This window comes from Aedes aegypti, chromosome 3 (assembly GCF_002204515.2).
Source record: "Aedes aegypti strain LVP_AGWG chromosome 3, AaegL5.0 Primary Assembly, whole genome shotgun sequence".
Taxonomy (NCBI): Eukaryota; Metazoa; Arthropoda; class Insecta; order Diptera; family Culicidae; genus Aedes; species Aedes aegypti.
Window position 1 is genome coordinate 9175573 of NC_035109.1, and position 24365 is coordinate 9199937.

A 24365-nucleotide genomic window follows, 5' to 3' on the forward strand; every position below is an offset into this window, starting at 1 on the left:
GGGAAAATGAGTCACTCACTATGAAGCGACAAATTATCCATACTTTCAAACGTGCAATAGATTTTCTTGCCCCTTTTTGCCCCTAAAGGTGAAAATTCCATTTTAATTTATCGATTTCATCATTCAAATCTATATAATTTGTCATAATTCGTTTAAAACTTTAGTGGAATTACTAAAAAGAAGTTAAATTTGTACCTCTAGTTCAGGTTTATGCACAAATTTCTGCATTACAACAAAAAATTTGTAGTAATAGCCTTTTTACACGATTGGATGAAAAAACTTGATTTGGACCAATTTCACTAGAAAATCGAATTTTCAAATTGAGTGTTATTTCCAACGGAATGATATCAGGTATCCAAGATAATTAATAGATTGCCATTATCAAGCAATTTGAGTCGTATTTGAGGTTTTGTTCGACCTTTGTATGAAGGACCGCCACTGTGCATTGGTCCACATTGAGAAAAATTGGGGGCGAGGGAGAAATGGCATTTTTCTAACATCGTGTAATTTGAATACATTCTATTTGTAACAACGCCTAATTGTGTATGTCAGGATTGATTTCAGAAGACAGGAAAATTCAGGTAATTTTAGATTTCATCTTTTCTTTTACAAAATTCAGGTAATTTTAGATTTCATCTTTTCTTTTACAAAGTTGTGGATTATTTACAGTACCGATTGGCCAAAAATGACTCCAATGTACAACCCAGTGAACCACGTATCGTATATGAATGTGCATCTAGAATCACATATTCGTGCGTCAAAAATCAGAATCGCACAAGATGTCAAATTAAGCGTTATCAATGTCAACCTAAAATGTATATAAATCCACACTACGATTCATAAACGACAATCTGTGTTGACAACAAAACATGTCGTAAATAGTGCAACATATAATCGCGTTTAGTTGTATAAACTGACAGATCATATATCAATCTAGAAAGCATCGAAAGAAATCGCAATAACTTAGCAAAAATTGCCACCCAAACTTGGTATCTGCTGACGATGAGCCTCAAAGAACAACAAATCAAGTGTCGCTGTACACGAAACATGCATTAATATTGGCAAATAATCACTCCTCTTTTATGTAACCCTTAGTGGTAAAATGGTACAGTGTTTAATTCCGAATCCAGAGGTCCCGTGTTCGAGGCTTGCTGGAAACTTTTTTTTTTATTTTCATCCAAATTTTGTGGCATCGTATTTCTGGTCGCAGAAAGTCTGAAAAAGTCGTGCCAAGTACGCATATAGCCTCCACTTTGGTAGGTATATAGCCTTTTCGTGCATTCTATACGATTGAATTGATTCATATAGAATGATGTATAACAAAAGTTATACCAACCAAAATGTTGACTAGGAAGTAACGATAACACAACAAAGCTAACAAAGCTAAGTCACCTTGAGAGAAAACAAAAAGTTATTCGATTATTGTAGATCATAACTACGAAAAACTCTGACTCTATTGTGTTAATTCTTAGGAAAGACAGACTCGAGATTGTATAGGTTATTGGGCAAATCCAACGATAAAGCTTGTAAATCATTGCCACCGACCGAATGCGATGACGGCAAGAAGTGGTGCCCTCGATATGTGCAATAACGAAAACCCCGAAGAAAACAGCAAGAAGCGCCCACCAGTCAAGCCACCAGCATGATAAAGGCTCAAACCAAGCTCCAACTCATACACATTAGGGTGCGGCTTGTTTTTCAAAAGTTCGCAAAGCAGAAAGTTCGTGTGCTCATCTGCCACGATAAAAACGTATTATCATAAGCTTGAAACGAGCTCACCAGTTGCGTTTAATTGCAATCGAAAGTTTTTGATAAATAACTTTAATTAAAACGATTTTCAATTATATGGCTTACTCACACTGTTTAAATGCAATTAAATTATTTTCGAAACACTGTTTACTGTGATACCATTAATACAAATTGGATGAGAAAAGACAAAGTTATACAAACTTAACTGAATTTAATAACTCAAAAATTCATGTTTATATCATTTGCGCCACCTTTAAATTTTAATATTTTTGTTTCAAACTTTGAGGCTTCTCTTCTTATGTTACTTAAATTTAGAAGACCACAAGAACATTTGGAAAATAAGCTGTACCCTAATGCACATGCTCTTATCAGTGAACGCGAAGTGAAATGCATTGCCTCCGGGCAATTAGGTACTGTCTCGTCTACCCCAATTCCAATTTCAGGTGCAACAGCCGTTCGTCAGATAGTGCATCTGGTTCAGCAGCAAGGGTCCGATCCGACCCGAGGCGACACATATTAGCGGATCGAGTTCTTTATGAGATGCGCCCCCTCTAACCCTACGGCCAGTAGTCGATCGATTGGATCAGGGGGCTTTGTGTCCAATCAAGCACACACACACACACACACACACACACACACACACACACACACCAGTGCACCATCAAACACGCGTCCATTGATTGCAGTCGGATCAGGTTCGCGGGCCTGTTTGGTTGGCACTTCCCGCATTGCTCCTTGCGGCAAATAAATATATGCGGCCAGTTGATGCCGTTCTTCAAAATTGATCGCGAAATAAACTCGCTCGCGACACGCTGCAACAAAGTTGCAGAAACGGGTTCTGCCAGGGGTTGGCGAGCGATAGCTGAGAACGGATCACTACTGGCGAATTATTCGGGATGCATAATATTGTATGGGTGGCTTGTACTAGCTTATTCGAATACCTGATCGAAAACCATACCAACAGTGATAACTTCAGGAATTCTCCCATAAATTTCACGGATAAGTTCTCAAAGCTCTTTCTATCCAGTAATATCCGCAAGAATTTTCAAGAGTTTCCTAAAACAGGGTGTCTACTCATTTACCGAAACGAAATTCCCTGATATTTCCAGGTTTTTCCAGGTATAACAAAATAATTCCAGGTGCAAGAAATACAGTGGCCCAATTTCATATTCGTACAGGATACTGATTCCACATCATGTTAGTAAAAAACTATTAAATGAAGTATTGAGCTACAAATACTTTATCTACATTGAAGGTAATAGGTGTCATCTATTGTTTGCCAATCACAAAATGTTTCCATTTACATTAATCTTTGGATTAATAGAAAAGTATTGAATTGATGTCTAAAATTCACCCAATTCCATATTCGTACACCTACCAAAATTCAAACGCACAACGTTCAAAACTAAATTTAGAAGCTCTATTTGATTACTGAAGTGCTTTATTATGATGTTCAGATGTAATGAAATACATTTGGACAATTTATTAGTGGACATATATAAAATTTAGGTAAAATTATGAGAAATGCCAGTTTTCCAATGATTTTTACTATAAAATCCAATAATTCGAACAATTACGTTTGTTTTTGTCATTGGATCCAATCTATAGATTATACTCGTAAGCTCTGATAGAAATTTAGTTGAAATATATACACTTTACAGAAATCATAAACAGTTTTTATCCCTTTTGAGTTCAGAAAATTGTTGTGCCATAAGTTCAAAACTCTTCTAAAATTATATTTTTAATCAATGTAAACCAAATTTTCATTCTAAACAACAGGTAAATGTTAATTTCGAATTTGTCTGTAAAAATAATTTGAACTACGAACTTCGTTTTACAATAAAGTACCCTAAACTACGCTGTACATACCTCCACATAATTGATGTCATCGTAATATTCAATTATCTTTGAAATAATATTTAAATTATATTCAAAATAGCACCCTATTTTGCAATTTATTGATTTTATAAGAAAAATACAAAATAACTTGAATGAGCAGAAAGCATTGATACACTATTTAATAGAATATATCCTGTTGTTTTCATCATTTTAAAAACACGTTTGTGTTGCGGTTATGGCAATAATATTTATTCTTTAAATCTCTATAATCATGTTTGGTAGTAAAACGTAAATTAATAATGATAATTACGCAATGTTTTGATAGGAACATTAACTATGGATTGTGTATATACATTTAGGAACCAAACATGAAGAAATTGACTAAAAGTTTTGGTTTTGGATTTGTTATAAATATTATATTACCTAAGATTCAAAAGTATAAGTTGTCGATATCCACTCTTAGCTACTCTAAAACTGATTATAATTTTTTGAAACTTGTGCAATATTCGCAATTATCATTCTTAAGGAAGTGATGATGAAAAAAATGCAATTTTTTGTTCGACTTACCGAATATTTTAGCAAAAAACATGGGAAAACTGGTATTTTTCTTAAATTTACTTAAGTTTCAAATATATCCGTTTATAAATTTTCCAAATGTATTCTACTGCATCTGAACAACACAACGAAGAGCTTAAGTAGTCATCTAGTCCATTTAAAATTAGTTTTGAATGCTGTATATTTCTCTTTTGTTAGGTGTACGAATATGGAATTGGGTCAATTATAGACACAATCTCAATACTTTTCCATTATTCCAAAGATTTAAGCAAATGAATACAGTTTGTCATTGCCAAACAATAGATGACACCTATAACCTTCATTATTGATAAAGTATATCGAAGTCCATGCACCATTTAATAGTTTTATACCAACTTGATATGGAAACAGTGCCACGTACGAAAATGAAATTGAGCCACTGTACTCTGGTTTTGTAAGGCTGAAACAAAATAATGACAAATTTTCAAGTGTTTTTCATCTAATAGCAATCTATAAACTCCAAGACATTTTTTAACCCGTGCCGAAGCTATTCCAATATCCAATATGAACTTAAACTCTGAGTTATATTCAAATCAATTGTATTTGTCAATGATGGAGGCTTTTAATTCGTTTGTTAGAGCTCTGTTCATCATCGTGAACTGAACGAAACTTTCAAATGCATCAGTATGCTTCTTCTTGGAAGTTATTTTAGTACTGCGTTCTGAAGAAAAAAAAAGATCATGCACCACCCATTTCCATGGGACATTTTGAAACCTAAGACAGCTTCATGGGCGCAAAAGTAAAATTGAATTTGAATTTGTGACTAAATGGTAAAAAAAACTAAGTTTACCGATGTTTTCGCAACTAAACATACACCTGCAAAAAAATCAAAATTCTTTAAAATATTTCATTGAATCGTGATAATGTTTGTTACAAAAGCCATCTCCAACAGAATTCCTACATATATTATTTTTGATAATTTTTCAAGAAAGCTTTTAGTCCTCCAGGATTTTTTCCGGTGATTGTCCCATTGTTGTTTCTAAAACATCCTCCAAGACTCCCATTTGAAAATGTTGGAATATTCAACCAGAAACTACTCCAGATGTCTCCAAGGGTTTTTCAGGATTTTCTACAAAATTGTCCTTCAGAATTTATTTAAGGTTTTAACTAGAAATTTCTCTAAGGATACCTTCAGGAATTACTCCAGAGATTATTCCTAAAATTTCTTCGGGATGTCATCCAATAATTCTAAGGGATTATATCAAGGAAGTTTAAAAAAAAAATATCAAGTATTCTCCAAGGAAATGTGAATGAAATTTTCCAGAAAATTGAGAAATTGTTGAAAAAAAAATCCATGACCTATTCCTAAAGCAAATCTTGGGGTAACTTATGTTAAAACTTGTGTAAGTTCTAAAGTCATTTGATGAATAAGGATTTCAGAATTAACACACTATTGTGAAAATCTTACAAAATTTTCTAGATTATTGCTAGTATAATATAAAAAAGGGAAAAAAATCAATTGAATCTCTGGATAATGCAAGATTTTGTGAAGAAACTCCTGGAAAAACATAAGACGATCACGGTGTGCTGGAACACACATATTATCGAACTTGCATGAACCTCCGATATTTTTTCACTAAAAGTTAGCCTTGATAGTAAAAAAAAACTTGCGGAATATTAAAAAATCTTTCATCGGCAAAAAATTGAAAAAAGTCGATTTTTGTATTTTACCCATATATGAGTTCATAGGAGAATATTAGAATTACACTAATGTTGATGCATTGCAATAGCTCTAAGATAGAGCTCTAATTTGATATACCTTGAACACGAATTGATTACGTTTCAAATTAAGCATAATTTCTACCTACATTCACACAATGTGACCAGCCCATGGTGGTATGCCGTTTATAAACGACATCGCATTTTTACATAAATTTATTAAGGTAAACATACTACAACTTATCAAATTTCCATCAATGTTTCCAATTCTTAGCTTAGCTTAGCTTAGCTTAGACTGACTACACATATCAATGGTTGCTATTCCGTGATTGACCGAAGTCAGTGAAAATGCACAAAGAATCAACTAGAAGTTCAGCTGGGATAGGCCATAATCTTCTTCAGTGTGCATAATTCAGTGCCTCTATTTATACAAGGTCAATAACGGCGCCGGCCACGTCCTTGCAGTCAGGTGGGATTGAGGGAAGGAATGTTAGTGTGTAACCTTTGCTATTTGGAGACCGTGTTTGCCTCTGCATCTCCACAAAGGTTACTGGGAGGGATGTTTGTTAATGGGGAGGATCGTTGGGTCAAAGGATTCACTTTGATAAGCGATTAGACCATGATAAACAATGATTTGTGAGATATATACATGCTTATACGTAAATATAATTGTTCATATAATTTCTATGTAGAGGAAAATTATGCCGACACTTGAGGTGACGAACCATTCAAAGTTTGTTGAACAAATACCTAAATGTAACATTCCTACAGCTGTCAGTACGAAAGCATGTGTTATTATATTTTACTCATTTGAAAAGAAACAAAAGACTCAATTGGTTGGGACATCATAGAACACTCTTATTCTTATGCCGACACTTACAGTGGCGAACCATCCAAAGTTTGTTGAATAAAGTGGACCTTTCGCAAGTCTACACTTGTAGTGTCGAACCATTCAAAGTTTTTTTAATTACAAAAATAAAGGTATATAAGGGGTGTTCTGAAAAAAAAAAAAAATGTTAAACATAAATAAATCATGAATCAGAGTTTGTGTCGACACTCACAGTGACGAACCATCCATAGTTTGTTGAAACATCATATTTACATCCCACCATTGTAACGATTAAATGTGCAGTCATACATATTTTATAGATTAGAAATAGTAGCATGAAACGAGCTCACCAATTGATCCGTTATCCTTGACTGAGCGGCCACAATCCATTTTCAGCTTCACTCGTTTGCTCGGCTAGCACCCAGAAAAAAAAAAAAAAAAAAAAAAAAAAAAAAAAAAAAAAAAAAAAAAAAAAAAAAAAAAAAAAAAAAGGCGCGCGACTCGAAAAAAAAACACGGACGACAGCTCGGGCTTTCTTGACGCACTGCCCAGGAGCAAGCGTCAAGGTCGTCGAAAGATCAAAAAGAACGAACCGATCGCGGCACTTTTTAACTTACTCCAACCGAACTCCCCGATCACGCCACTTTTTCACTTACGAGACCGACGCGCGACATGTTTGATCCTGCCCTCGTCGCTCGCTCCGGCAAAAGCAAGCGTCAAGGTCGAAAGATCAAACAGAACTAACCGATCGCGGCACTTTTTCACTTACTCCAACCGAACTCCCCGATCACGCCACTTTTTCACTTACTAGACCGACGCGCGACATGTTTGATCCTGCCCTCGTCGCTCGCTCCGGCAAAAGCAAGCATCAAGGTCGAAAGATCAAACAGAACTAACCGATCGCGGCACTTTTTCACTCACTCCAACCGAACTTCCCGATCACGCCACTTTTTCACTTACGAGACCGACGCGCGACATGTTTGATCCTGCCCTCGTCGCTCGCTCCGGCAAAAGCAAGCGTCAAGGTCGAAAGATCAAACAGAACTACTCCATCAATGTTTCCAATTCTACTGAATAATTGAAATCATTGGAGTTTGTTATTGGACATGAAGCTTTATTAAGATAGCAGACAATTATATAATTATATACAGCTATTAAAATAAATAGCCATACAATTATATAGAGCAATGTACTGTTACGATTTTGTATGGTATTTTCACTCTAGCTGGTCTTGGTATTCACATTTGTTTAGATTGAAAGATGGAGGAAGATTTTACGCAAACCTGTATACGGTGTGTCTACATCCAAAACTAGAATGCATACAAATATTGTAAAATGTCGTAACATATACAAGGTTTATACAGAAAATGCAAGATGTGAAAATAAAAAAAAAAATCTATGATAGTCTTATATTTCTTGTATGAGTAACAATATTGTATAATATTTGTAACGTTTACATGCAGAATTCTTTTGAAATCTTGCAGCCGCGGTTTGGGTGCGTTTGCTAAAACTTCACATCATTAACGTATCCTTAGTTACATTCACATACTTAAAACTAAATACATACCATAAAACGGGGTAACTTAGATAGTGTTTTGAGAGAAAATCTAAATATTTTATCTTTTATTTATAAAACAAGCACTGGTATGTGAGTTATCGATTGTACATGAAAGATTGCATAACGGTTTGATGAGTAGATAAGCACATGCAAATCCACAACAAACAATTGCTTCACATCATCACAGTTTGAATTGGATTGGAGAATGTTAATAGAGACACTGGATTAGATTTTATAAATTAAAATACAAAATTTATTGAACAAAAAACACCTTTAAAAGTGTTTTCAGTCAAAACAAACATGACAAACACCATTATAAGATGATAATAATGGGTATAAAATTATATATCTTAATAGATATCTGTCGATAATCATGTTTCGACATTGAATTCACCATAAATCAATCTTTTTTGGAACATGAATAAGTATAAATCGAATGAAATGAATTTGTGACTTTGATTACAAAAATGATTCCGAATTGTAAAACTGTTTTTGGTTATGAGGTTTGATACCGGATTCATGTTCTACTATAGCTAGGCCATCAAGCATACGTACCGAACTTTTTATAGTTTCATGAAATAGTGATAGTAAAACATATTGTTTGTGACCGTTTTGAAAGTGCTAATATCTCATCATTTTTTAATATTCGAATATAAAGCCTCAAATACTCTCGATTGGTACGAAAACAGCTCCGAGATGAAGTGTCACACTGATACTTACTTTCGCATTCGTTTGAATAACATAATTTTTGTTATTTCTTTTAGTACGTCGCGGAACCCGCACTATCACAGTTACCCGCATTATCAAAGATACCTCATTTTACGATACTAAAATGTATGTGTCTATGTTGGATATTGAAATTGTTGTGTCTATTGCCCTCCATAAGTGCGAAGTCGTGAATAAAAGTGCGGGATTACGTCGGATCGATTTGTTATCTTCGCCACATTTATTATTCATCTTATGACAAATAATTGGAGTGATGACGTAATGTCGATCCGAAGTAATCCAGCCCTTTTATTCAAAACCAGGCACATCAAACCCCAAATATAATGTGCGTATTGCATATGAGTAGATTAGTGACTGCACAAAACTTGTATCACGATGAGTTTGAGACCACATTAAGGCTATATAAGCCATTTACTCATGTTATAGCGCACCCTCTTTCAAGACTTTTGCGCGTATAAGCACACGAATGTAGCCTATACTGCCGTGTGTATCCATTTCTAGGAATTCCTATTCTGATAAGAAACTATGCCTTAGTGAAAAAATATCTAAATCCTAAATAGTCTTTGGAAAATTGTTCAAAGTAATCCCTGAGAAAATTACTAAAGGTAGTAATGTTGAAGTGATCAAGGATTTCCTGAAGCATATTCTTTAAAGCATCTTTGAAAAATTACTAAATTAATTGGTAGAGAAATTTCTTGAAGAATTTCTGAAGAGAATCCAGTATTAGTTTCTGATACTACTGTAGATTAAATCCCGGAGATACCACTAGGATAATTCCTGAAGCTGTTATTGAGAAATATGAGAAGAAATTTTGCATCATAATTATCTGCAATCAAGATTAGGAGAAAAAAGCTTTGAAAACCATTTTGGTTAAAATAGAGATTTGAGAGCTTTCATCAAAAATAAACTTTTTAGAGACTTGCATAAAAATAAAGACCAATTCTCTAAAAAGAAACCTGCTACCGGCCCTAGATATGGTATTGCTAAACTCAAATAGCGGCACAGCCGCATTTTTACGATAGAAGAGAACTTTCTTGCAAATAATGGTTGCTCTGAATTTTGACGCTTAAATCCTTTGTCGTGAACTCATACCATGAATTACTGCCTCAAAATAATTTCCCTGATTGTGATCGAAATTCCCTGAGAATTCCAGGTTTTTTCCAGGTTGCATAAAATTCCCTGATAATTCCAGGTTTTCCAGGTTTTTCCAGGTAGTAGACACCCTGCTAAAAGTTAGTGGAGTTCAGGGGCCCAGATAGCCGTAGCGATTCAGCAAGACCAAGCTCAAAGTCGTGCGTTTGAATCGTACCGGTCGAGGATCTTTTCGTAAAGAAAATTTTCTCGAGTTCCCTGGGCATAGTATCTTCATACATGCCATACAAAATACACATTAAAAATGATCAATTGGCAGAGAAGCTCTCAGTTAACATCTGTGGAAGTGTATTTGACAACAGTCAGCTGAGAAGTTACTATTTCCAAAGGAATAGTGAAACTTGGTGCAAATTCCTAGAGGCTCCAGAAAAATCTTCAGAGATTCGTACGTGATTATTTCACAGGATATCCAGGAGTTTCTTGACAGGTTCCTTCGGGAAAAGTTTCAGGAATTCTTGTGGTGGCATCTCCTATAATTTATTTTCTTATGGATGTCTCATGAGTTGCTTCAAAATTCCTATAGGGATTATTCAGAAAATCTATAATGAACTTATCCAATAATTTCTTAATAAATTTAACCAGGCATCCCTCATTAAGTTCCTCCAGTCTAATTTTTTTCCTCATTCTGGAATTTCTTCTGCAGTCTATCCAAAAACAGTCACTATTTTCCACGAGTTTTTTAAAAGTGCGCAAGGTAGGCCCTATGTGCGGAAAGTGTGGTGCGTACATGGTACATTTTAAAATCCATGCAAGAACTGTTGGAGAGATGTATACAGAAATGTGTGAGAAATTTCTAGGATTCCTGAAGACACTCCTCGAGAAATCTTCAAGAATAAATCTTTTAATAATCTTTGACCAATTTTCAAGTCTGCAGGTGTCCAACCAGGATTTTTCAGCAAGGATTGTTAGGTTTGGAAAAATCTTTTCATAGCTCTGTATATTTTCTATCGAAGCGTCGCAAGCCTTCAGAGCTTGACTCTTCAAAAAATGTTATTCAATTAAATTTTAAGTTCTAGTAATACTCTAGATGTGTTGCTGTTTGTTTGTTGATTTGATATAAAAAATATATAGAGAGGAGATTTGATCTCTCAACATATATATGTTCTATACAGAAATTACATTTATTATACCTCTGATGATTTTCGACTACCACTTACAGTCTTCTTCACGAGTAAATGTGAGTCAAAATGAGGAATTACAAAACAAAAACTGATCGGACTTCATGAAGAACCTCTGCAGAGAATCATATAGAGAAAGGAAAAAAATGTTTGGTAACAACAAACTTCCCGTAAAATATTTGGATGGCTACTGAAGAAATTTGATTTTTCGAAAACATGTTCACAGCAGTTTTCTTTTCTTCGAGGAAAATAGGCGTTGGAATTTGTCTACAGGACTTCTGCAAAAAATTTTCTTAAGAATTCTCACAATAATTTCATCAGGAGTACCTTCAAGTATATTAGCAGAATTCCTTTAAAATTTTCTATATCATTCTTTCATAACATTAAACAAAGATTGCTTTATTTTCTGGAGAAATTCCCAAAAATGACCAACTTTCTGCAAACTCCGGTTGGACTACCTGGAAGAATCTCTAAACTTTAGATGATACTATATGCCCAAGACCCTCTTATTTGTGTAGAATGACGCGTCATGACGTATGACAAATGCAGTATCATCTAACAGTTTTATTGTGTTTCATTGTCACTTTCTTACTAGTTATTTATGTTCTGAGTATTGAATTAATATTAATCACGTGCCTTAAGCCTCTCCAGATTTAGAAGATCTATCTCCAGACGTTCTTTCAGAAGTGATTTTGTTGAAAGAAATAGCTTCAAAAAGTACTATATAATTTGTTTAGACAAAAAAAAAAAAAAACAAATAGAATTCTATTACTAATGAGTAGCAGTAGTTTTATCGTTAGTTACCATCAAATTTTAGCAGTTTTCCATAGAAACGCTAGGAATATTTTTAGAATAAAACGTTCCAAATATTTGACTCCCAATTCTACACATTACGGATTTCATGTTATTATTTGATGTGTTTGTATGCTTTGAGTATAAGATTGAATTAAAATTTTCCTGATTATAAAAAAGTTCTTTCAAAAACAAATCCGTCCCTTTTTACAACCCTATTCTCTTTATTCGAGAAATTGCTAAATCATTTTTTTTCAAAAGAATTGCTTTATCAGGAATTGAATAATTGTTAGTGCAGGCATTACAGCAATAAATTTTAAATGATTGTACGAAAAACTATCATTTAAAAACATCATTTGGAGCCGGAAGAGAAATTTTAGAACTGAATTTTACGTTAAAATCTGAGAAATTCATCAGAAACTTGATACGAAATTTATGGATTTTCATGTCATTAAACTAATGAGAAGCTTCGAAGTTTTTATCCTGAAATCCTTTCAGTAGCTTTCAAGAGTTCTGTTTGATCTTCCGACTTTGACGCTTGCTTCTGCGGGAGCGGGTGACGAGGGCAGGATCAAACATGTCGCGCGTCGGTCGAGTAAAGTGAAAAAGTGCCGCGATCGGTTAGTTCTGTTTGATCTTCGACCTTGGCGATTGCTCCTTAGCAGTGCGTCAAGAAAGCCCGAGCAGTCGTCAGTTGTTTTCCCTCTCGGGTCGTGCGCCTATTTTCTCTGAGTGCTTTTATATAGTCGAGCAAACGAGTTAAGCTGAATGTGAATTGTTGCTGCTCAGTCAAGGATGACGGATCAATTGGTGAGCTCGTTCCATGCTACTATTTCGAATCTATAAAATATGTATGACTGCACATTTAATCGATACAACGGTAGGACGTAAATATGATTTTTCAACAAACTATGAATGGTTCGTCACTGTGAGTGTCGACATAAACTCTAATTCATGAATTATTTATGTTTAACATTTTTTTGTTTTCAAAGCACCCCTTTCTTTTTATCTTTATTTTTGTAATTATAAAAAAACTTTGAATGGTTCGACACTACAAGTGTAGACTTGCGAAAGGTTCACTTTATTCAACAAACTTTGGATGGTTCGCCACTGTAAGTGTCGGCATAAGAATAAGAGTGTTCTATGATGTTCCAGCCAATCGATTTTTTTGTTTCTTTTCAAATAAGTAAAATATAATAACACATGCTTTCGTCCTGACAGCTGTAGGAATGTTACATTTAGGTATTTGTTCAATAAACTTTGAATGGTTCGTCACATCAAGTGTCGACATAATTTTCCTTTACATAGAAATTGTTCATATCAAATGAAAATATTATATTTTCATAAAAGCATATTTATATTTGACAAAAACTATTTATCATGGTCTAATCACTTATCAAAGTCCTTTGACCCAACGATCCTCCCCATTAACAAACATCCTTCCCAGTAACCTTTGTGGAGATGCAGAGGCAAACACGGTCTCCAAATAGCAAAGGTTACACACTAACATTCCTTCCCCCAATCCCACCTGACTGCAAGGACGTGGCCGGCGCCGTTATTGACCCTGTATAAATAGAGGCACTGAATTATGCACACTGAAGAAGATTATGGCCAATCCCAGCCGAACTTCTAGTTGATTCTTTGTGCATTTTCACTGACTTCGGTCAATCACGGAATAGCAACCATTGATATGTGTAGTCAGTGAAATCCTTTCAGTAGCTTTCAACAAATTATTATTCTTTCTAAATTATTATCTCTCCTTGAATAAAGCCTAGTTCTTAGCCAACTGTTCTCATGAGCATTTCATTTATTACTTGCGAGAAACTTTCATTGCCATATGACCGTTTTTGGGAAGATGAACGTCTCCTGCAGGAATTATGGAAAGAATACTTGAAGATTTGTTTTAGAACATTTGTTATCAAACTTCAAAACTATCTTTTATGGAACTGGAGGATTTCTTCTTTTTGGCGTTACGTCTCAAGTCGTCCCAGAACCTGTTTTTGTGTTCTGAACACTTCAACAGATCTTCACTGAGAGCTTCCTTTGCTCACTAACAATTTATGCATTTGTAAATCACGTATGACTCGCACGAAAACCTCACACTCAGTACGGTCTTGCTGGGCTATTGTATCTTTCAAAATAACAGATTGATGATTTTCTGGACCCCCTTAGAAATCGGGATTTTGGAAGATATTTCGGTAAGTTAAGGTTTCCTGAGATGGATTCCTGGAAATTTTTTTTTTTTTTAAGAAACTCTGGAAACTTAGAAACGGGTGATTTAAAGAAGAATAGGAAAATTGTTTCGCCACAAACATCTAACGATATGTTTGAATGGTTGCCAGGTCACTAGGCCGAAGTTTGTTAGTCCGAATGGGTTATTAGGCCGAAACTTTCAAAACTTAACAGGAACCGTTCTGTCCCCGTTCGCTGTGTTTTTGGCATTTTGTTTTTTTATCTAGAAGAATTCCCTGATTTAAAAAAAGATATTTTTTTATATAGCTGGTCCTGAATGACTCACGTCACAGATGTTAATCTCCTCGCCAGACCCGTGCAAAAGAAATTGGAAATGAGGAGGATTCGACTTTCGTTTAGGAGAGGCCGCCTTGAACGCCCTTGGCTAATGGAAGGGTTAAAGCTCAAAATTCGCTCCAAATCCTCCCAGGTTCGTTCAAATAAAATATTCAACATATTCATCTAAGTTTTTCGGGATTACGTTTGCTTTTGTTCTGCGTTGTTAGAAAACAATTCTTGTCAATAAACCATAACTTTTTTGTAGGTAATATAAATTATAACTACAATCACAGTCGTTTGAAATTTTGACTCTTTATTATAGTAATGTTGTTTTCATAAATAATGTTTGGCATCAAAGTTGCTCAAATTTTATGAGAAATTTTTCCCTCTTTTATGTATATTCTGTTCTTTCGATTTGTATTGTTATAGTGAATATAGTCACAAAACATTACTTGGTACATCCTACAACTTGTTCCTTAATTCAGCAAACCTTAAAGGAGCCTATTAGGTATGGGGCTATCCATTAACTATGCAAGACCATTTTTAGCATTTGATAAGCATGGTAAGATTTGTTGTAGGAAACTTAAAATGAATTATATGACAGGTAAGAAATCTTAGAACCATCCCCCACCCTTCATAACCTTTTACGTTATTAATGGACGGCCTCTATCAATGAAAGAATATGTAGATGATCTCCTCAATAATCCTTGACGTACCTAAGTAACCATTAGCACGCTAACTCGCCTTTTTGGGCTTATAGGGCTATTACTCAGCTAATATAGGGAATGTGTACTGTATAGTAGAGATGGTCGGGTCTCGGGTTTTCAAACCCGAAACCCAACCCGAACCCGAACCCGACGGGTTCGGGTCGGGTTCGTTTTTGAATTTTTTTATTTTTTCAGGTTCGAGTCGGATTTGAAGGCTGAAAAATTATCGGGTACGGGTCGGGTTCGGGCTTGAAAAAAGTCGGGCTCAGTCGGGTTTGGATCGGGTTTGGTGAGAATTGTTCACAAAGTAAGAACCTGAAAGCTTCACTAGGCATCAGAAACAATGAATTCATCATCTTTCCGAACTCGGGTTTTTCTTAGAAAACTTTTTCGGGTTTGAACAGAAAAATTTTTTCGGGTCCGGGTTTGCTTTTCAACTTTTGTCTCGGGTTCGAGTCGGGTCCGGGTTTGAAGGAATAAAATAAGTCGGGTACGGGTCGGGTTCGGGTTTGAAAAACATGAAACCCGACCATCTCCACTGTATAGCAGACCATCTCTACCACTATATCAGACCACAGACAGGGCGAATACAGAGCTACTCGATTATTGGGGTAATTATTGAATAAATCGAAAGAAGAATCCTTGGAAAGATCTCTGGAGGAAGTTAATTGAGAAAATACTGCGAAAATTTCTGATTCAAATTTCGCAAAATTTTGGAGGAATCTGTGTAGGAATTGTTGAAAGAATTCACGAAGTCTTTCGTGGAAGAACTAATTTAAACAATTTTCATTGAAGAAATTCCTGTCTAAATCCTAGCAAGAAATGTTGGAGAAAAATAATAACACTCTAGATATTTTGCCCAGAAAATGCGTTCTAAATTTGATTCATTTGGTTTCATTTTCTAGAAAATGTTGACTAATCTCAAACTTTGGAACAGATGAATTTGCTTTGAGGATTGAATAATAGAAAAACAATATGATATTTAATTTTCTCGTATTCAATAAACTCTCCTCCGAAACATGTGTCAAGTTTTATCAATTTTGTGACATGCTTTGTAAGAGATGTTGTTGGAGAAACGATTTTTTTAACACTTCAATAGCATTTTTGAGCACTTTTGACATTAACGATCTTGCAATGGTCTTGCTTGCCTGTGCCGAAATCTCATTAAATTTTCACAGATCACGTCTAACCAGTCTCTCTTGCCGACATTTTTAAACTAGCTAGTCAAATGATTATTTAAAAGTCGATTCCAAAATCAGACTTGACAATCGTCACCATCAAATGGAAACAGTTGGCGACGAAACTAAAAGAAACATCGTCATCGTCACTCTACCAGCGTCGAATGACGATTTGCCGCAGAGATCCAGTCACATAGGCCCGGACGACCATGACGAACAAATACGATTCCTTCGTTCGGGAGCACTGAGCCAACTAAAAAAATGAATCGTGTCTTCGGCAGATTATGAGCATTTTTTGGAAGAAGTAAAACAAAACAAAACACGTCTGGAATCGAACCAACGATGTCTGAATCGTCAACTCCAAGAACTTACCAACAGAGCTATTGTAGAGTCATGAGGAAAGCGGATTCGTTTGCCAATACAAGCAATTATGTGATGGCATTCGTTGATTGGTGCGAAGCAAGCGAATATACAGTAAACGCCGTCTTCTTGTGTGTAAGGGTAGCAAGCGGAATGAAGAACAATTTTCTCGTTTACGATTTTTAATTGGAGTTAGTCGTGCATTTTTTCGTCGATAACGAGACGACGACCTGTTAGAGTTATTTTACTGGATGACGATGTTTTTTTTTTTATTTCTTCACCGCACGGTGATGAATCTGACGGTTGCCTGCCCTGTCCAAAATACATCTGTCTGTACAAAACTTGTTGAAGTTTACAGACCGTCAATGACATATCCAATATACTAACCCACATTGCACATTCAAGGGTTTCGTTAGACTTAAAACCTGTCGTGCGTCCTCAAATTCATATAAATCAACTTCCACTACACACACGGTGGAAAACGAAAACACCAAAACTCGTACACTGATTTTTTTCTATTGTTAATATTCAACTCAATATTATCTAATTACGTAAGTTATTTGATAATTGTTGCAAGAGTGAACATAAACATGTTTGAAATTGAATTACGACGATGAATTACATGATTTTTCAATGTGTCGATTATTTGACCAACCTATCATATTTCCAACAATAACCCACCCTCAGTTTGTAATCTTCCCACCAGCTTGAAATTATATTTTCCTGGAAACCATCACTCCCTAGAATATATAATTCCTCCTTGTACTATAGTAAGACCATCAGGGCTGTTACAAAAATCTTAAAATCGTATCCGCGAAAAACGCGACTTCAGAAATTTGATCCGCGCCTTGGAACTCCGCCTAAAAAAAATCTGCTTCATTGACATATTTACTACTCATTATGAAAAAAATGCGTAAACGTGCTTGTTCGCCAGTAGGCAATCCAATAATTAGAGTTTTTTATGGAGAAAATCGTATTCAACAATATCACTCGAAATGTATTTGTCATCAACATTTCAATATATTTTTAATAGAAAATCGTGCAATTTAATAAATGGTAGTGTCACTACAAGCAGAGAGGAGGCCTAGTTTGCAACTATTCTTAACACAATTCGATATGATCTTTGCATACAATAGGAGATGCAAACTGTAGTTATTAATGATAATTAAAAAAAAACAAACACAGTAATTTTACATTGTCAATTAGAAGCATACAAAACCTTAAATTGATATTTAAATTTCGATTTTTTCTCTCATCTAAATTTACACTATATTTTAAGTGGTGATGTTATCGAGAGCGAAAAGATTGCCATTAATAAGATTAGATCGCCAATACTGTATTTTTTTTATTTTTCATGAAATACATGGATAGGCAAATACCATCGTATTAAAAAATAGTGTTGCAAAATATATTGTTTCTTTTTTATGAGATGAGGACAGTTAAGCAATAAGTTTGGAATACATGCCATTAATTGTATGAAAACTGTTTTTATTTTTATAAAACTTCAAGTCTACATACTCAATCAATTTGAGGAAAAAATGAACAATCTTGTATTTTTTAATATTTTTAACAATTTTCTGTTTTTATGAAAATTGTTACACGTTTTTTCATTAGTTATTGGCAGTACTATATCGTTTTGATTCATATTACGGACACTTAAGGCCTCAGTGAAGTGTTACTTATCAAAAAGCATATAAAATAAATCAGTTTGTATGATTCATCCGCGTTAGCAAGCCTTGAAAATCCTTAGCTTTCGAATGGTGGGTGAAGATTTTGATTCCGCAACATGAATAATTTTAAATAAATGGAAATGTGTGACTTCCCATGATTCTTATTCCGGACGCTTCCTTACTTTTGCCTTGATTTCCGTACACTTTGATTCAAATTCCGGACAGCTCATGAAAATCATAAATAGAGAAGTCAAATGTAACGAACGAAGAAGTAACGTAAATTTGATAGTATTAAAACTTAAAAATACGTCATTCTTCTAAAATTACGTCCAATGAGACTAAAAATTGTTGTGATTCAGTCCATTGTGACGGAAAATCACGTCATTTGTGACTTAGATTCACGTCATTTTACTTACTTCAATATGTCGGGAACATATGACGTAAATTACAAAGTTTTTTTCTAAGTGTTTGGTTGAAAAGTTAAGCACCAGGTGAAATCGCTCAAAATAATAGTAGTCTTGATATCAGCTGCATTATGCTTTTTAAATTTTGTCAATGCAGATCGTAAAACGGTTTTATTTAGTCATATTTACATCAAATAGTGAAAAAGTACTAGTTTTCGACCTACAAGAAATCTGTGCCAATTTTCATACAAAGTAGGTCTAAAACGTATGAATGGGTCGAAAATTGGTGCTCTTCCCCTATTGCATTAATTACAAGGCTGGTAGCGAGTCACTTTTTAGTGACTTGGTCACTTTTTTGAAGCCAGTCACTTTAAAGTCTCTTTTTTTAAGCCATTTCAACTAAAGTCACTTTTTTCGTCAAAAAGTCACTTTTTTCAACTATTTTGAACTAAATTTTCGGGAGAAAATTATGAATCGGCCTTAGATCAATTTTATGTCAGTATCAAAATATTGATTGCTGGTTTTCTTGTGAAAAAAGCTTGGAGCAAAGTCGATCTTTCATTGAGTTCCCTGTAATTTGTAATAGTATCTGAGTAATTGACTCGTGACTATATACCGTAGTTTGGTTTTCAAAAGATTTAAGTATGTTTAAATAAATGTTTTAAGTGATTTTTTTATTTAGCTGATATGGGAAACATTGATTATCCATGTAAACAACGTTCGGTAATATTGAAAATGTTGTTACTTACTTAAATCATGGCCACTGAAGCCGAATGTGAAGACCAAACATTCACAAGTCATTTACTTTTTGAGTTTAATTCAAAAATAAAAACACTTTGAACTACTGAATATGCCTAAAAGTAGACAATTCCCTAAGGAAATTCTGCATTCTTTATAGTAGTTCGTTAATGTAGCCTAATTGAATAAAATTGTGAAAGATTTGACAACGGAATAGTTTTCGGCGATGCCATTTTTAGTAACAACCACATTTTCCTTGCTCTAATCATTTGCAGAACTCATGTGAGACATGAATTTTTGGTAATGTAATGCAGCTAATTCAAAACGTTGACACATTTAGGCATAAACTAAATTTAATTTTCGAACAAACCTTATTTTTTTATTAGCTAATACATGTACAAAAGAGCGGCACCATTCATGCTTTAAAAATGTTCCATCAATAAATGATTAGAACTTTTTACGAAATTGGTCATACCGATCAAAAGGCAAAACAAAGGATAATTATTGAATGTTCTATTTGAGAGTAAAAACTTATCATCCTTCTTAGGACCAGAGCTTTATAAATGGCCGGATAGACCTTAGCTTGTGTTTTTCGACATTTCATGGCCATACGAATCATAACAAAACATTATTTTATATGAAAAAAAGGCTCAGGCGTTTTAAGTCGTTTTTTTCTAATAACGCTTGTTTAATTACGCGTAACACGAACTTCTAGTTTTCATTGAATCGTTCATGAAATATCTTAAAATTTTGGAAGTACAACACAAATTTCCAAATATGGTACACAACTAGACATATAACCTGCAGTAGAGCAAGTGGTAGGTCATTTGGCATACAGTCGTTTGGCATAAAGTCGTTTGGCATAATGGTCATTTGGCATAAAGTCGTTTGGCATAATGGTCGTTTGGCATAATAGTCGTTTGGCATAATGAGTTTGAAACCATGAATTTCTTAAGATGACATTCGTTTTTACCCTATTGAATCTTTCTGATGATAACTGGAAGGTTGTGAAATCAATTTATACAAAACGTCACTTTATTCAACAATCATATGCTCTTGAATAAACTAAAACATATTAGAAAAGTTATTGCCAATACTATTTTATAATTTATCCAGAAATTACCCTTCTTTCAAAACATTTATTCTTTATTTGAGTTCCGCTATTGGAATAAATTTTTGCACTGAAGATTTTGATATATTTAGCACAAATTTATCCTTATTTCAAACATTATATGTTTTTTTAAATATGATAAAACTATAATTAAAGGTACAAAACTGTTGATTTAAAATTCGAATTAATTTCACCTTCTTTTATACATAGGCTGTTCTTTGGAGCTTTTTTTAGATATTTTTTTGTTTCCATCTTACAAAAGGGCGGCAATCGATATAATAATCTGCTCAAGTTATCAGCGAAACGAGAAATCGATGACTTCGATGGGCTGTGCTACTTTTCCCCGAAGATCGATTCTACGAATGTCGTAATCCCGAACTCCAGTTCCTCGATAATACTTTGGGATTCATATTTGTCATAACTTTATACATTTCAGGGTGGTGAATGAACTGGCCATTTGATATGCACCCTTCTTTATTTAATTGGCGGTTCTTTAGCCACTGAAGACTATTGTAGCACCTACTTAAACTGCACAACTTTTCGGGTAACGGGTCATTCGGAGAAATGACACTCAAGGAACCGACATTCGGAGAAACGACATTCTGGGATAAGTTGCACAATCACTTCGATGATGCTGAACGCAATTTTTGATGTCTTTTTGTTTTATTATGCCGCAATTATTTTTGGCATCTAATCTTCTATTGAATCATAAATTTTGCCTTCTTTAAAAATAGGCTGTTCCTAATATTTATACTGTTTTTTTTATATTTTATTATTAAGTTAAGCTAAATGTTAACCATTTTTATATTTTGCTGTTTTATCAATTCTTGCAAGACGTGCTGTTAGAATGATAATTACTCTAAAATTTGCCAATGTTTTACATTTTTTTTTGTTGCGGACATATGATCTCCTTTCGAGATATGCTGGAAAAAATATTATTTCAATCACAAATTTTCCCTTCTTTCAATAATAGACAGTGTTTTTGATGTACACTTCCAAAATTAAAATTTATATTGAATCGTTCAAAAGTTTTGCCACAATAATTTCTTTCAAAAAATGTGTTGTTCATTTGAGTTATGCTGTGAGAATTTTTTTTTTTTGCGTTGAAGTCTTAAACATTTTTAACGAAAATTAATCTGCTCTCGTATATAAGCTATTTTTGCATTATGCTGCAATTATAGATCTTGGGATAAGATTTTGCAAATAAATTTTCCCTTCTTTAACCAAGTAATTTTCATCAAGTGTTACGTCCAAACTGGGACAGAGCTTGATCTGCTGGGAAATATGCTATGAGCGTTCCCGTTATTAATAACTGCAAACATTCTTTGCCAATTTACTATTTTCAAATATGTATATCGCAACAAGCTCAAAGATACTCTATGTTCTGGTATGTAGAGAAAATTATTATTCCGAAAACATCTTCCACCAGACCCGTCACTAGTTTTATTTAGCAATGCTCTCTACTGCCCATAAACGCATAATTGTCCCATGTACATAGGAAATCCAGCAAACATGGGACTGACATGCATTTATGGGCAGTCTAGTATCACTACAATTTTCGACATTCATAGCTTGGAATATCTCTGAACAATCAGCATGCTTATTAAGAATCTACGAAAAATTTTTGCTATGGGCTCGGTGATGTTGATCTCGGTAAAAACTTCGAAAATGCCGATATTCAATCATTATGCCAAACGGCCATTATGCCAAACGGTCATTATGCCAAACGACTTTATGCCAATCGGGGTAAATCAGTAGAGCATATTGAATATTCCCTATCATATTGAATGTTGATCGTAAAACAGTATAACAGAAATGAAATAGATGAAATAAATGATGTTCGAAAAAACTGCCCATATTACCCCGAATGGCTCTTTTAAATTTCATCATTTCAGAAAGATGATGTTTGACTGTTAGAATGTTCTTAAAAAATTCTATCTTCTTGCACGGAGTGTTTATAAATAGGAAATCATTCGGATATAGTGTATTCATCTAAAAATTGTTGGAAATCATGCAAACATTCAGCACTTTTATCGACTTTTCCTTAACTGACAAAACTCCTTATTTGACTGCGGAGTTATCTATTGTTTTAAACTTTTCTATCGATCTTAAGATTTCATAGGGTAACTAACTATGACTGCAGCGCTAACACTCAGCCAGAGTGTCCGCATATTAGCCGTACAAAATTTGAAGGCATGCATTTATGTAATCAAGCTGAACAAATTTAGCATTCCAACACGGTTTAATATGATGACATATTATATTCATGATCAGTGAATTTGACACATTTCTGATTTCAAGCCAAGCCAAATGTGCTGAGTGGTCTTAATGAGCGCCATTTTCTAAGATTTTGAACGGATAAGAAATGTCCTTCAAATTCACAGGACCGTTCAATAATGTTCTATTTGCAATTTATCTTAAAGTCAAGAATATGTAGATAGCCGTCAATAGAATAGAATTTTTGATTAGTGTCATTAAGAATTTAGGGCGGAACTATCTCTTGATTGACTAGCGACCCTCGAGAAAAATGACTCCAAATGAAATGAAAATGATTTACAAATAAAATGTTACTGCTTTTTATATTTCCCTGAACATATCAGTGATATCAGTGATTATACTAACTGAACTTTACTGCTCTCAAGGAGAAGACTTGGATTTTCTGTTTTAAATAGAAATTTCCTAATTATGAAATCACGACTGTATGTATATACGGCAATTTTTGCCGCATGATTTGAGAAATCCGCGATTTTCGCGACATAATTTTATCCACCCGCGATTTTCGCGCTTGGCTGGCCAAATCCGCTACAAATCCGCGAAAATCGCGAAATTCGCGCCTGTTGTAACAGCCCTGAACAATATAGGAAGCTATGGCGTTCAAGAATTTTCCTGTCATAATAAAATCGCTGATAAACTTATGTTTACTACCATAGACAGCACGAAATTGTTTGAATTCTCAAGGGAATTCAGGTGGGTATTACTCCACCAGTTACTTCAAAGATCATGCAATTCGGAAGTTCTTTTAGGCGAAACTGCCGAGGAAAATCACGAAGAAACTTCTTTTCTAGAAGCATTTTAGAGGGATCTTCTGGAGAATCGTTTTGGAGCATTTCTTGTAGAATTTCAGAAAAACCCATAAAAGTTCTTCTTCTTTCCGGTGTTTCCAATTTATATGGAGCTTTTGACCCCTTTTGACCATTTTTGCATTCGTGTGACAAGCCCAACGATATATTCTGCCATGAAAAGTCGAAAATATAGCATTCAAATCGGGAGGTGGATCAACATGGTCTTGCTAGGCTATTAGTTCGTTAAGAATAACAGAATGATTCTCTGGGTGAACATTGAAAAAAAAAATCCGGTGGAATGTTTCAAGAGGAGAATCGAAAAGTAGTTTCACCGCAAACTTCTTGAAGGAACAGCGCAAAAGCTTTTAAAGGTTCTGGAAGAAATTGAAGGGAAAGTACTGCAAGAATTCCTGGATATATATCTGTTTAGCTTGGGGTCAATTTGGTGAATCAATTGTTTAAGGTCTTTGCTTCGTCTAATACGTAAAAGTGGACGTAAGGAACCTGCCAATTACTGATGTCATTTGACATCAGACATTGCAAGCTTGTCTTCAAATGTTTCTATTTCATCATCTTATACAAAAAAGAGGAAATTGGAAATGAATAAA

General features: G+C 34.5%; 2 protein-coding genes across 6 annotated transcripts in view; both read right to left on the reverse strand.

Moving 5' to 3' along the window:
• Positions 1-24365, reverse strand: part of LOC5570208 (40S ribosomal protein S12, mitochondrial) — a 154418-nt gene that overhangs the window by 104528 nt on the left and 25525 nt on the right. The window lies entirely within an intron of this gene.
• The window catches only part of LOC5570203 (E3 ubiquitin-protein ligase NRDP1), a 76866-nt gene that overhangs the window by 27187 nt on the left and 25314 nt on the right, over positions 1-24365 (reverse strand). The window lies entirely within an intron of this gene.